The 15,666-nt window shown below is 45.4% G+C and overlaps 1 protein-coding gene across 1 annotated transcript in view; it reads left to right on the top strand.

Moving 5' to 3' along the window:
* The window catches only part of ENPP1 (ectonucleotide pyrophosphatase/phosphodiesterase 1), a 277,653-nt gene that overhangs the window by 197,213 nt on the left and 64,774 nt on the right, over positions 1-15,666 (top strand). The window lies entirely within an intron of this gene.

Genomic DNA, 15,666 nt, shown 5'->3' on the forward strand with positions numbered 1-15,666 from the left:
AGGGTATCCCTCCTGTGGTGGTTGCAGAGTGCTCATCTTCTAGAGGACCGCAGATTCGGCATTCAGGACTGGGTCCTGGTGACCACGGATGCCAGCCTGCGAGGCTGGGGAGCAGTCACACAGGGAAGGAATATCCAGGGCTTATGGTCAAGCCTGGAGACATCACTTCACATAAATATCCTGAAGCTAAGGGCCATTTACAATGCTCTAAGCTTAGCAAGACCTCTGCTTCAAGGTCAGCCGGTGTTGATCCAGTCGGACAACATTACGGCAGTCACCCACGTAAACAGACAGGGTGCCACAAGAAGCAGGAGGGCAATGGCAGAAGCTGCAAGGATTCTTCGCTGGGCGAAAAACCATGTGATAGCACTGTCAGCAGTTTTCATTCCGGGAGTGGACAACTGGGAAGCAGATTTCCTCAGCACGACCTCCACCCGGGAGAGTAGGGACTTCACCCAGAAGTCTTCCACATGATTATAAACCGTTGGGAAAAACTCGACAGGTATTGCGCCAGGTCAAGGGACCCTCAGGCAATAGCTGTAGATGCTCTGGTAACACCGTGGGTGTACCAATCAGTGTATGGGTTCCCTCCTCTGCCTCTCATACCCAAGGTACTGAGATTGATAAGATGGAGAGGAGTAAGCACTATATTCGTGGCTCCGGATTGGCCAAGAAGGACTTGGTAACCGGAACTTCAAGAGATGCTCACGGAGGATCCGTGGCCTCTACCTCTAAGAAGGGACCTGCTTCAGCGGGGACCTTGTCTGTTCCAAGACTTGCCGCGGCTTCGTTGACGGCATGGCGGTTGAACGCCGGATCCTGAAGAAAAAAGGCATTCCGGATGAAGTCATCCCTATCCTGATCAAGGCCGGGAAGGATGTAACCGCAAAACATTATCACCGCATTTGGCGAAAATATGTTGCGTGGTGCGAGGCCAGTAAGGCTCGACGGAGGAAATTCAACTGGGTCGATTCCTACATTTCCTGCAAACAGGAGTATCTATGGGCCTAAAATTGGGGTCCATTAAGGTTCAAATTTCGGCCCTGTCGATTTTCTTCCAAAAAAAAAAAAAAAAAGAACTAGCTTCAGTCCCTGAAGTTCAGACGTTTGTTAAAGGGGTACTGCATATACAGACTCCTTTTGTGCCTTCAGTGGCACTTTGGGATCTCAAGGTGGTTTTTGGGTTCCAAAAGTCACATTGGTTTGACCCACTTAAATCTGTGGAGTTAAAATATCTCACAGAAAAAGTGGTCATGCTGTTGGCTATGGCCTGGGCCAGGCGCGTGTCAAAATTGGTGGCTTTATCCTGTAAAAGCCCTTATCTGAGTTTCCATTCGGACAGGGCGGAATTGAGGACTCGTCCTCAGTTTCTCCCTAAGGTGGTTTCAGCGTTCACCTGAACCAAACCTATTGTGGTGCCTGCGGCTACTAGGGACTTGGGGGACTCCAAGTTGCTAGACGTTGTCAGGACCCGGAAAATATATGTTTCCAGGACGGCTGGAGTCAGGAAATCTGACTCGCTGTTTATCCTGTATGCACCCAACTAGCTGGGTGCTCCTGCTTCTAAGCAGACTATTGCTCGTTGGATTTGTAGTACAATTCAGCTTGCACATTCTGTGGCAGGCCTGCCACAGCCAAAAAAAAAAAAAAAAATCTGTAAATGCCCACTCCACAAGGAAGGTGGGCTCATCTTGGGCAGCTGCCAAGGGGTCTCGGCTTTACAACTTTGCCGAGCAGTTACTTGGTCAGGAGCAAATACGTTTGTAAAATTCTACAAATTTGATACCCTGGCTGAGGAGGACCGGGAGTTCTCTCATTGGGTGCTGCAGAGTCATCCGCACTCTCCCGCCCGTTTTGGGAGCTTTGGTATAATCCCCATGGTCCTTACGGAGTTCCCAGCATCCACTAGGACGTCAGAGAAAATAAGAATTTACTTACCGATAATTCTATTTCTCGTAGTCCGTAGTGGATGCTGGGCGCCCATCCCAAGTGCGGATTGTCTGCAATACTGGTACATAATTATTGTTACCAAAAAATTCGGGTTATTGCTGTAGTGAGCCATCTTTTCTAGAGGCTCCTCTATTATCATGCTGTTAACTGGGTTCAGATCACAAGTTGTACAGTGTGATTGGTGTGGCTGGTATGAGTCTTACCCGGGATTCAAAATCCTTCCTTATTGTGTACGCTCGTCCGGGCACAGTATCCTAACTGAGGCTTGGAGGAGGGTCATAGGGGGAGGAGCCAGTGCACACCAGGTGATCCTAAAGCTTTCTTTAGATGTGCCCAGACTCCTGCGGAGCCGCTATCCCCCATGGTCCTTACGGAGTTCCCAGCATCCACTACGGACTACGAGAAATAGAATTATCGGTAAGTAAATTCTTATTATTTCCACCAGCCAGTAGTAGTTGCCAACCTGATATCTCTATCACTGTTGATAACTCTGCAATCATCCCTACCCCACAAGCTCTCTGCTATGGTGTCATTGACTGTGAACTGTTCCCCACATTCATTCTGTCTCAAAATCATGTTACATACAGTACATCTAAGAAACATATCCAAAATACGACCATATCTTACACAAGACACAGCAAAATCTCTGATCCATGCTCTCATTATCTCCCACATTGATCGTTGTAATAGTCTCCTGACTGGTCTTCCCAAACATAGGCTCTCACCACTACAATCCATTTTTAATGCAGCTGCGAGGCTAATCTTCCTCGCTAGACGTTCATCGTCTGCAGATCCGCTCTGTCAGTCCCTCCATTGGTTACCGGTATTCTACCGTATTAAATATAAAATACTTTTACTTACATACAAGGCTATTAACCAAACTGCACCAACATACATCTCTTCACTCATCTCAAGATATCTTCCTAACCTACCTCTTCGCAGCTGTGTGCTGTCTATTTCGAGGAAACAGGCTGTCAAAAATTTTGCTTATTAAATATTCAATCAGCTCAAAACGTCCAAGCTGTTTCTGTCTACAATGCCCCATCTATAAGGGGTTGGAATGGGCTGCAGACGCAATGTTTATCTATAATACAGGCAGTACTATTTATCACCAACTTCTCAGGATGGTTTTATTCCGCTTCTCTGCTGTAATGGCTGCCCCTGAGATCATTTTATTCCTAACACCTCCTCTCCTTGGAGGGCTGCTGTGTCCTGGTTAATTACTATAAGGGATACTCCTATACTCCTCTCTGTATACGGCTCATTCAGGGAAGTGTATACTGCTCAAGGGGCTGCTCACCACATGTATGTCAACAGGGCAGTTCCACCTATGCACATCACAGTAGCAGGTTGTTGTTTTTTCTGCCTCCTCCATCCATACCTTCCCACCTCTTTTCCTCCTCTATTTCTCTCTCTCTCACACACATCTATTTTCCCTTACCAGTCTATCTCCCCTTGTCATCTCTGCACTCCCTCTGTCTCTCTTTCTGTCATCTTTTATTAGAAATATAGGGGTCTATGTACTAAGACTTGGATCGAGAGTGGACAGAGATAAAGTACCAACCAACCAGCTCCTAACGGTCATTTCTGAAACACAGCATGTAATATGGCAGTTAGGAGCTGATTGGCTGGTACTTTATCTGCATCCGCTTTATCTCTCCGAGACTTAGTACATAGACTCCCAAGAATAGGAGGGAAATGGGCTCCCTCCACCTCTCACTGCACTTGTATAAGACAGACATTTAGTAGCAGTGTATAATTAGAGTCAAACTGACCTACTGGGGTACAGTGGAAATCCCTGGTGGGCCTCACCCCTTCTTCTATTGTCATGACCAAGACGATGCACTGAAAGTATACATTGTTGCTCTAATAGCAGGTCAGTTACATGGGCTAAGCCTCTGTAGGGGCAGGCCACACCTCATATGGGAACTAAATAATATATCACAAGTGTTAGTTTGCTGGCAAAACAGGTTATCTGCAATAGTATAGTTTGCATATCTAAAAATTGTGGAACCCCGTAACCAGAGTCTAGGATACCACTTGGTATCCTGACCCAGGGATTAGATTAAACAATAGTCACACAGAACTTTATTATGCCGTGTGCAAACACCATCTGTTTAAAAAATCTTATTATGCCAGCTGTACCTGTATTTGCATAAACATTAAATAGTTATACATATTATGTTTTGCAAATAATGAAAAAGTATATGTGAAATGTAATGCTGTAAAAGAGAAACTGGTTTTAATTATTCTTTGAAGAACTAGATCAATTTCTTCTAGAGGATCTTCTGGAATTACTAGGTCTATTTTCTGAATTTACATCACTGGAAATTAAACAAGCTCATCGTCTGGGTCCCACAAGAGAATCCATCAACTCTTTTTAAGAGTCTGGACTTTAGACACAAAGAATCTATCTGGTCTACCGTGAAACAAAAAGGCCTGTTACAGTATGATGGGAGGTGCCTTCTTCTTTTTCAGGATTACTCAGCTAATGTTTCCAGGGCTTGCAGGAACATGTCTCCTGTTTGCTCACAACTGGTCAAGGCTGTAATCAAATTCACCCTGATATACCCAGTCAGACTCTAGGTTTTTACTCCACAAGGGGCTAAGGACTTTACAGAAGTCGAGTTAACACAAGCCTATCTCATTGAATTAGAAAAAAGGGAGGCTTCTCCGGAAATGGATCAAAATTATTGATTTGGATCTACTACCTATATGACCGTTCTGGATTCTCAATCAGGTTTTGGGTTTTTGCTTTAGTCAGATGTTTGCTATTTTTGAGTAACAAAGTTCATAAGTGAAACTCTGGTTATGGTTTCTGTCTTTCAGGCATTAAAAACGTTGCCCTCACCGGCTAACAAAAACACTTATCATGCTTGCAAACAATATTTCGACCAAGTCCTTACCCAGTTAGACGATCACTACCACCAATCAGATAGATTCCTCTTTTTCCGTTATGGTGACAAGCCTAGTCGATGGCTTTCTAACCTACTAAAAGAAGATAGACATCATACTAACATAGCAGCACTTAAGGACAAACATCTCACCACACACTTCAAAGGAGATAATTTAGCGGATATATTTTATCATTATTACCAGAGTTTGTACACACAAGACCCCATATCAGAGACTCAAAAACAATCTTTCTGGAAAGAAATATCCTTACCACAGATGTTGCAAACGCAGATGCAAGGCTTAACACAGAAATTCACTACTGGAGAAATAGATCCTGTCATAAAACAGTTTAAACTCATGGAAGCCCTGGGACCGGAGGGTTTTAGCCAGTCATTTTGTAAACTTCTTAGACCCCATTTGGTAACACCACTGCGTAATTTCTTGAACGCCATATTGGAAGGAAAACCCCGTTCTTCCACACTTCAATTCTGCAATTTTAAAAGTTTTGCCAAAATCAAATAGGGAATTTCACTTACCATCCTCATATAGACCAATATCTCTACTGAATGTAGACTACAAAATTTTCACCAAATTGTTATAAGATTGTCTCAAACTAATTTTACCGACGCTCATTCATCCAGACCAAACAGGTTTATATGGGACCGCTTATCAGTTACTAATACTAGAACGCTATTTACGGTTTTACAGTCTTTGAAGGACTCTCCGGCAGATGACTCCAGGTTTTTTTTTGTCTCTTGATGCCGAGAAGGCTTTTGTTATAGTCACCTGGGATCATCTGTTTGAGACTCTCTTTGGAGATTTGGTATTACTCCTCCCTTTATTGATGTACTCTCTTCCTTATAAACTACTCCTTCTACCCAAATCTTGGTATGCGGTCAGCATACTGATAGTCGGGATCCCAGCTGTCACAATACCGGCGCCAGGATCCCGACAGGACCACCATCCTGCCGTCAGTATGCCCGTGAGGTAGGTGATTCCCTCTCTATGGGTGTCCATGACACCCATAGAGGGAGAATCGAACCTATGGTGAGCATAGCTCTCCACGGAACTCGCAGCTTGGTGAGCAAAGCAAGCCTGCAAGGGACTTTGTTGTATTTGCCCCCCCCCCCCCCCCTGCCGGCATTTCTCCCTTCGGGATGCTGATTTTGGGATCCTGACATTCAGCATCCCGGCCGACGGGATTTCATACCGATTCCAAAATCCTAACTAAAATCTCTCAATGCCATGTTCACTCAAACAGGCACTGTCTCCACTTCTATTTGCAGCTGCTCTTGAACCGTTGGCGATAGCTTTACGCCAGGGCTGTGATTTTGAAGATATCAAATTGGGGATCAGGACTGTAAATTATCTTTATTTGCAGATAATATGCTGCTCTTCATTTCGAAACCACTGCAAACTATCCCAGCAATCTTAAAAATTATACAAACATATAGTTCTTTTGCGGGTTATCGCATTAATATTGATAAATCGGAGCTACTCCCAATTAACGCGCCCTCTTTTCTCTCCTGACATCCTCAACTAGCCTCCTTGTTTGCGGTTGCTTTCCATAAAATTAAATATCTAGGTATTAATATTCCAGTGGACCTTTCTACTCTATACAGTAATAACTTTTCTCCAATTATTAATAAAATACAAGCTCAAATGACTTGTTCAAAAGACCTTTGACTTTCATTGTTGGGTCGGGTAGTGGTCATTAAAAGTATAATGGCCCTCATTCCGAGTTGTTCGCTCGGTATTTTTCATCGCATCGCAGTGAAAATCCGCTTAGTACGCATGCGCAATGTTCGCACTGCGACTGCGCCAAGTAACTTTACTATGAAGAAAGTATTTTTACTCACGGCTTTTTCCTCGCTCCGGCGATCGTAATGTGATTGACAGGAAATGGGTGTTACTGGGCGGAAACACGGCGTTTCAGGGGCGTGTGGCTGAAAACGCTACCGTTTCCGGAAAAAACGCAGGAGTGGCCGGGGAAACGGTGGGAGTGCCTGGGCGAACGCTGGGTGTGTTTGTGACGTCAACCAGGAACGACAAGCACTGAAATGATCGCACAGGCAGAGTAAGTCTGGAGCTACTCTGAAACTGCTAAGTAGTTAGTAATCGCAATATTGCGAATACATCGGTCGCAATTTTAAGAAGCTAAGATTCACTCCCAGTAGGCGGCGGCTTAGCGTGTGTAACTCTGCTAAATTCGCCTTGCGACCGATCAACTCGGAATGAGGGCCAATATTCCTTAAATTAGCGTGCCTGTGTTATGCACACCAGTGCCTGCAGGAAAGTACTGGTGTCAGAACTGTTATGCACTCCAGTGTCTGCAGGAATGTACTGGTGTTTGAACTGTTATGCAAAACAAATGGACTCACAGACAAACTGGGGAATATGACATAACGTACACAGAAGGTGATAGGGTAACAAAATACACACAAAGTGAACAGAGAAGCCCAGAGGCTAAGGAACTGGGTATCTCCCTTGTATTAGAACTGCTCAGATGGAAATAGCAAGATGTTGTGTTTTAATACGTAGAGAACCCGAAATGCTGTTGCTAAGGGCAACAGCAAAACCCTAAAGGGTTACCAACGGGTGTGGCAGTAAACTCCTTGGTCAGAGATGGAATGATAGACACAAGGAGAGACTCCACAACCCTGATTCTCACTTGCAGTGCACAGGTTTTAGCTTACTGCCACTAAACTGACCCCTGACACCTAGCACAGTGAGACAGGATTAGACAGGCAAGTCTTAGAATACAGCCGCAAACTTGCTAAGTTCACAGAGTAGTAACAGAACCCCAGCAAGCTAAACGACTGACTCCAGTCTTACTGCTAGGTCTGGATTGGCAGAGTGTAATACCAAATCCCCAGGCCTATTTGCAGTAAGCAACAAACAAATACAAAGCTACACAGTACTGGCTAACTTTCATGAACTGACTAACCAACAAAGATTCAGCAGCATCTGCTTACCCTGAAAAGAGGCCTTATAAAGCAGGTGCTGTCCACGCCCCACTCAGACCTCACAGACTGTGAGCACAAAAACCAGCACCGGATCCCCTGCCGTGCACAGAGCCTATAACCACTGCACAGCAAAAGACCCGAACCGGAGTATCAGCTGCGCTCAGGTTACTCCACTAGCACTTGTCTCCCGGTTGCCATGACGACGTGGCAGCACAGGGCAGGAGACCCTAACAGTACCCCCCCTCTAACGAGGGGTCAAAGAACCCCTACCACCGGGTTTATCGGGGAACTGCGAGAAGAAAGAGCGTATCAGTCTGGGGGCATGAAGATCACAACTGCGCACCCACGACCGCTCCTCCGGGCCATACCCCTTCCAGTGCACCAAAAATGACAGCCGACCCCGAACCACCTTGGAGTCAAGAATCCTTTCAACAACAAACTCCCTCTGGCCACGTATCAGAAGAGGGGAAGGTCTTCCACTGGAAGAAGGATTACTAATCGCCCGTTTTAAAAGGGAACAATGAAATGTTTTATTGATACCCAAAGAACGGGGCAGATCTAACTGAAATGCCACCGGATTGATAACCCTGGTGATCTTATAAGGGCCGATGAACCGGGGGCCTAACTTATGAGATGGCTGTCTCAACTTCAAATTCTTGGTTGACAACCAGACGAAGTCTCCTAATTTGAAGCTGCAGGGTCTTTTCCGCTTATCAAAAACCCTTTTGGTCACTAATGACACAGACACAAGGGCTTTCTTCACTTTCCGCCAAATACCTCTAAGGACCGAAACCACAGAGGAACCACCAGGCGTGGAGTCCAGGGGGTCAAAAGAATTGGCCTTAGGATGATGCCCATACACACAAAGGAAGGGAGAGATCCCTGTAGCAGAGTGAGCCGCGTTGTTATAGGCAAACTCCGCCATGGACAGATGAGCAACCCAGTCAGTCTGACACTTGGAGACATAACACCTGAGGAACTGCTCCAAGGACTGGTTCACCCTTTCAGTCTGCCCATTAGACTGCGGATGGTAGCCTGACGACAAGCTGACAGAAATCTGGAGATCGGAACAAAATGCCCTCCAGAATTTGGCCACAAACTGGGATCCGCGGTCAGAGACCACATCAAGTGGCAACCCGTGGAGACGCACAACATGCAGCATAAATAATTCAGACAGGCGTCTGGCTGATGGCAGCCCAACCAGTGGAACGAAGTGCGCCATCTTCGAAAACCTGTCAACGACAACCCAGATGGCTGTCATCCCCGAGGATTTGGGCAAGTCCACCACAAAATCCATTGAAATGTGGGTCCATGGCTTAGATGGGATAGAGAGTGGATGTAATGGGCCAACAGGAACCCCTCTAGGAGTCTTATTTCGGGCACAGATGTCACATGCCCGAACCCACTGATCCACATCCTTAGCCACCGAGGGCCACCACACCGCCCTAGATAGCAACTCCCGAGTTCTGGCAATACCCGGGTGACCTGCCGACTTCTTGGCATGGAATTCCAGGAACACTCGCTGTCTTAACCTAGGAGGCACAAACAAAAGACCTACCGGAAGGTCTGGAGGAGCCTGCTCCTGTGCTCTAAGGACTAATGATAAGAGGTCCTGGGTAATGCCCACTGTAATACATGATGGGGAAACAATGGGCAACGGCTCCTCGGTGGTCTCCTGGATTGGAGCAAAACTCCGCGAGAGCGCATCAGCCTTGATGTTTTTTGACCCAGGGCGATATGTTATCAAAAAATTAAAGCGAGCAAAAAACAAAGCCCATCGTGCCTGCCTGGCATTGAGACGCTTCGCTGACTCTAAATATGCCAGATTCTTATGGTCAGTGAGAATTGAGACCACAAACTTAGCCCCCTCAAGCCAGTGTCTCCACTCCTCGAGTGCATCCTTAATAGCCAACAATTCCCGGTTACCCACGTCATAATTCATCTCGGCAGGCGAAAATTTACGGGAAAAGTAAGCACAGGGATGAAGGCGATTATCAGACACTCCCATCTGAGAAAGCACTGCCCCAATACCCATCTCAGAGGCATCCACCTCCACCACAAAAGGACGCTCTGGATCTGGGTGTCGCAGCACCTTGGCCGAAACAAATGCCCTTTTGAGACGGGCAAAAGCCGCTTTAGCCTCACAAGACCAGTGAGCAACATCCGCCCCTTTCTTAGTGAGTGCCACCAAGGGCGCCACTATAGACGAAAATCCAGCGATAAATCGTCTATAAAAATTCGCAAAGCCCAGGAAACGCTGAAGCGCCTTCAAACTAGTGGGCTGCACCCAATCCAGGACTGCCTGTACCTTGGAACCCTCCATTTGGAAACCTTCTGGGGAGATAATATATCCTAGAAATGCGATTTGCTGAACTTCAAATTCGCACTTCTCCAGCTTCGCCCCAAGCCGGTGGTCTCTGAGTTTCTGGAGGACTAAGCGTACATGCTTCCGATGTTCCTCCAGGGAATGGGAGAAGATTAGGATGTCATCTAAGTATACAACTAAGAATCTATCCAAATATTCCCTGAGCACATCATTCATGAAATCCTGGAAGACTGCCGGGGCATTACAGAGCCCAAAAGGCATCACCAAATATTCATAATGCCCTGAGTGGGTATTAAAGGCAGTCTTCCATTCATCCCCCTCTCTTATTCGGATTAGATTGTACGCACCGCGTAGGTCAATCTTAGAAAAAATGGTGGCAGTACGAAGCTGGTCAAACAAGACCGAAATGAGAGGCAGTGGGTATGAGTTTTTAATCGTGATACGGTTCAATTCCCTGAAGTCGATGCAGGGTCGCAACGAACCGTCCTTTTTACCCACGAAGAAGAACCCCGACCCAACTGGAGACTGTGAAGGTCTGATAAATCCCTTAGCCAAGTTCTCCTGAATGTACTCTGCCATATCCTGAGTCTCAGGACGTGACAGGGAGTACAACCTGCTCTTGGGAAGCTTAGCATTTGGCAACAAATCAATGGCACAGTCATAGGGGCGATGGGGAGGTAGTACCTCTGCAACTTTTTTGGAGAACACGTCCGCAAAATCTGCATAACACCCTGGCAATCCTGGCAAACTTAGCTGCGAGAGCCTGACTGGAAGGCTCAAGCAACTCCTGAAACAATCAGTACCCCAACTAAGAATCTCCCCAGAGACCCAGTCAAATTGAGGATTGTGGGCCCTTAACCAGGGTAACCCCAACACCAATGGGGCAAAAGTACAGACAGTCACATAAAAGGACAATTTTTCAGAGTGTGTGGCTCCAATAAACAAAGAAATCTGGCTAGTGCAAGAGGTAATTTTACCTTGGGATAATGGTTCCCCGTTTAACCCACAAATCTCAATTTCCGATGCCAAGGGTACTAAGGGAACAGAGTGTTTCAGGGCGAATTGGCGGTCCATAAAAACCCCGTCGGCCCCACTGTCCACAAAGGCCTCAGTCTTGACAGTTTGACCGAGGATCTTCAAGGTCACCGGAATGATAAAAGTCTTCTTGGGAAATTCTGACTTCTGGCCGGACAGGATATTTCCCATCACCCTCAGGCCCTGAAGTTTTCCGGCTTTTCTGGGCATGATACTACCACATGACCTTTATTCCCACAGTACAAACACAAGCCCTGCTGTCTCCTCCGCGTCTTCTCACGCGAGGAGAGGCGGGTAGCCCCAATCTGCATAGGCTCCTCAGAAAATTCCTCAGAGTCTGAGGTTCCCTTGGGAAGGAAGGAAATCTCAGTCTCCCTTTCAAGCCTACGCTCTCTCAGCCGTCTATCCACCCGGATGGATAACTGCATGAGCTGATCCAAGCTATCAGGCAAGGGATATTGTACCAGTTGGTCCTTTATCTGGTTAGAAAGACCTCTTCGGTACTGGTGTCTCAGGGCTGGGTCATTCCACTGGGTATCATGGGCCAACCTCCGAAACTCCGTACAGTAAACCTCAACTGGCCTTCGCCCTTGCTTAAGGATCGAAATCTGAGCCTCGGCTGAGGCCGTCTTGTCAGGGTCATCATACAACATGCCCAGTGCCGTAAAAAAAGCATCAACACTTTTAAGCGACGGACAGTCAGGCTGCAACCCATATGCCCAGACCTGTGGGTCTCCTTGTAGCAAGGAAATCACTATGCCCACCCGCTGAATCTCCGACCCAGAAGACTGAGGCCTAAGCCGGAAGTATAGCTTGCAGCTCTCCTTGAAACAAAAGAACTGCGAGCGATCTCCAGAAAAACGATCCGGGAGATTTACTTTCGGCTCCTTAACCCCTGCAGGTGCTGCTGCTGCGGGAGCTCCGCCAGCAGCCTGGGAGGTGTGCATTTTAATGGACAAATCATTAAATTGTCGAGTCAGGACCTGCACCTGATCGACCACCTGTTGCAACGTATTTTGAGGGGTATGCTCCATATTCCCACAAAATTTCAACAGGAGTATTAGGCTGCTGAATATGTTATGCACACCAGTGCCTGCAGGAAAGTACTGGTGTCAGAACTGTTATGCACTCCAGTGTCTGCAGGAATGTACTGGTGTTTGAACTGTTATGCAAAACAAATGGACTCACAGACAAACTGGGGAATATGACATAACGTACACAGAAGGTGATAGGGTAACAAAATACACACAAAGTGAACAGAGAAGCCCAGAGGCTAAGGAACTGGGTATCTCCCTTGTATTAGAACTGCTCAGATGGAAATAGCAAGATGTTGTGTTTTAATACGTAGAGAACCCGAAATGCTGTTGCTAAGGGCAACAGCAAAACCCTAAAGGGTTACCAACGGGTGTGGCAGTAAACTCCTTGGTCAGAGATGGAATGATAGACACAAGGAGAGACTCCACAATCCTGATTCTCACTTGCAGTGCACAGGTTTTAGCTTACTGCCACTAAACTGACCCCTGACACCTAGCACAGTGAGACAGGATTAGACAGGCAAGTCTTAGAATACAGCCGCAAACTTGCTAAGTTCACAGAGTAGTAACAGAACCCCAGCAAGCTAAACGACTGACTCCAGTCTTACTGCTAGGTCTGGATTGGCAGAGTGTAATACCAAATCCCCAGGCCTATTTGCAGTAAGCAACAAACAAATACAAAGCTACACAGTACTGGCTAACTTTCATGAACTGACTAACCAACAAAGATTCAGCAGCATCTGCTTACCCTGAAAAGAGGCCTTATAAAGCAGGTGCTGTCCACGCCCCACTCAGACCTCACAGACTGTGAGCACAAAAACCAGCACCGGATCCCCTGCCGTGCACAGAGCCTATAACCACTGCACAGCAAAAGACCCGAACCGGAGTATCAGCTGCGCTCAGGTTACTCCACTAGCACTTGTCTCCCGGTTGCCATGACGACGTGGCAGCACAGGGCAGGAGACCCTAACAGCCTGTTACAATCGTTGCCTATCACAATCAAGAAAACGGATATATTGCTCTGCCTGAAAGCTTTCTCCAAATTAATTTGGCAAGACCATAAACCTACGATGTGTTGGGCTCGTACTTATTTGACAAAAACTAAGGGAGGGTTTAGTGTTCCTAATATAAATGAGTTTGCTAAAGCTGCTGTGTTTAGGTATGAAGCTGACTGGCTGGTAGGAACGGAACATTACACTAATTCTGTCCTAGAAGAAGCCCTGTTCCTTCCATATGCAAGGGCTGCCCTAATTCATACTCTGAAACCCTTAATTCCTCAGAGGTTTAGGTCAAACATAATCTTCTGGGACACTTATAGGGCATGGCTTAGCATTAATAAAAATGTAAATAAAAAAAACCTTTTCATCCCTGTATATCCCACGATGGGGTAATCCATTGTTTACTCCTTCTCTTTTAAATTCCAATTTTAGGAACTGGAGGCAAAATGGTATTGTGGCTATAATAGATATATTTGACCCAGGTGGCCATCACTTTTTCTCTTTTTCTGAACTACAAGAAAATCTTGGAACTTGAAAGGGTTCAGAGGCGAGCCGCCACACTGGTCAAGGGGTTAGAGGCACTGGATTATGAGGAAAGACTTACTAGGTTTGATATGTTTATGCTCGAAAATAGGCGGCTGAGAAGGGGACATTATTAATATTTACAAATGTATAAAGAGACAGTACAAGGATCTATCAAGCGATTTGTTTATAGAAAAATCTCTACACAGGACACGTGGACACCCTCTGAGTATAGAGGACAGAAAATGCCATACCCAACGAAGGAAACTGTTTCTCACAGTAAAGGCAGTAAAAGAAATATCCAAGGACATACTGTAGCATTTCAAGGAAGAGAATTTTAGAAAAAGCATGAATTATAGTTATTTAGACTTAAAAACATAACTTCATCTGGGTCATTATAGTTAAACTATACTTACATACAGATTAGTGTAAGAATTATAATACAGGCTGAACTCAATGGACATTTTGTCTTTTTTCAACCTGATTCACAATGTTACTATGTTACTACATTAGTATGTTAAAAGTATAATCTCCCTTGTACCCAATTTTTTTATGTTTCTACAGATGCGTCATTATATTAGTTCATTAGATGCTCCCCTAATATTGTGTCCTCCGGATCTTTCTGTATTGCCTAATTGTAGGTCATCTGAATTCAACCTGTACCTGTATTCTTATTTAATTGAAGCGCTCCCATACACATGGTCTAGGACTGACCAGGCTTAACAATCAGAATTATCGGATCTGTCTGATTTTACATCAGCGGTAGATGGTTTAGATAAGACGCTCCCCAGTTTAAAATCTGTTTGTCTACAAGAGATTCATCTTCGGATTTTGAATCATACATATGTATCTCCCGCTCAAAGGAAACACTTTATAGATTCTGACACTGGGGATTGCGTTAAATGCGGTTGCATAGATGCCTGTCCTTCCCATAACTTACTGTTTTGTGTAAATATAAGTAGATTTTGGAATAAGATTTTAAACTATTTAAATTTGGTATTGCAACTACGGTTATCTAAAAATGTTATGGCCCTTCTGTTTGCTGATTTTTCTTTTTTGGGAAATGATCCAATTTGTGGACTCCTGGAAACCCATATTGATTGTTTATGGTAACGGTAGCTAAACAATTGATTCTCAAACATTGGATCTATAGGCCATCACCCACTCTATCTGAGTGGAAATCCGCTTTGATGGAAGTTTTGTACCATGAACGATGCATCACCACTTACAATATAGAGAAAGGGACCTTCCATAAAAAATGGGGGGCTTATATGGAGCGTTTGCCCGAACTATTACAGAGTAATATCTGGAAGGTATTTGACCATAGAGATGATTTTTTTGAGAAGACAAATTGCTGATTGGCTGTCTTTCAATATTAAAAGACCTATGAAGTAATTTTTGTGAACATTTCAGGAAATACTTCTGACGGAATACATATGTACTTGCGGCGGACAGGATGCCAGCGGTCAGTATCCCGACAGTGGCATCCCACCCACCAGAATGCCGGCAGCGAGGCGAGCGCTATGAGGCCCCTTGCTGGTTCGCTGCGCTCTCTACGCTCTCTACGCTGCGGGCACGGTGGCTTACTACGCTCATCACAGGATCTATTCCCTCTCTATGGGTGTCGTGGACACCCACAAGTGGGAATTGCCCCTGTGAGCCGGTATTCTGACCATCGGGATCCTAACAGCCAGGAAATTGATTGCCTCCCCTTCTGACTCTGTTCCTATATTATCTAGACTCTCCTCCTACCTTTTAATGTCCAAAACTGGGTGTTGCAGGAATATTTCATAGGAAAAATTTTGATTCTTATATAACTACTATACGTAGATCATTTCTGCTCTTTTGGAAGACAGATAATATTGTAGACCATTATGTGGTGATTCTTCTTTGTTATATTTTTACATTTTTCTTTTCTTTTTTTTTCATTCATTCTATCT

Source organism: Pseudophryne corroboree, chromosome 4, assembly GCF_028390025.1.
Source record: "Pseudophryne corroboree isolate aPseCor3 chromosome 4, aPseCor3.hap2, whole genome shotgun sequence".
Classification (NCBI taxonomy): Eukaryota; Metazoa; Chordata; class Amphibia; order Anura; family Myobatrachidae; genus Pseudophryne; species Pseudophryne corroboree.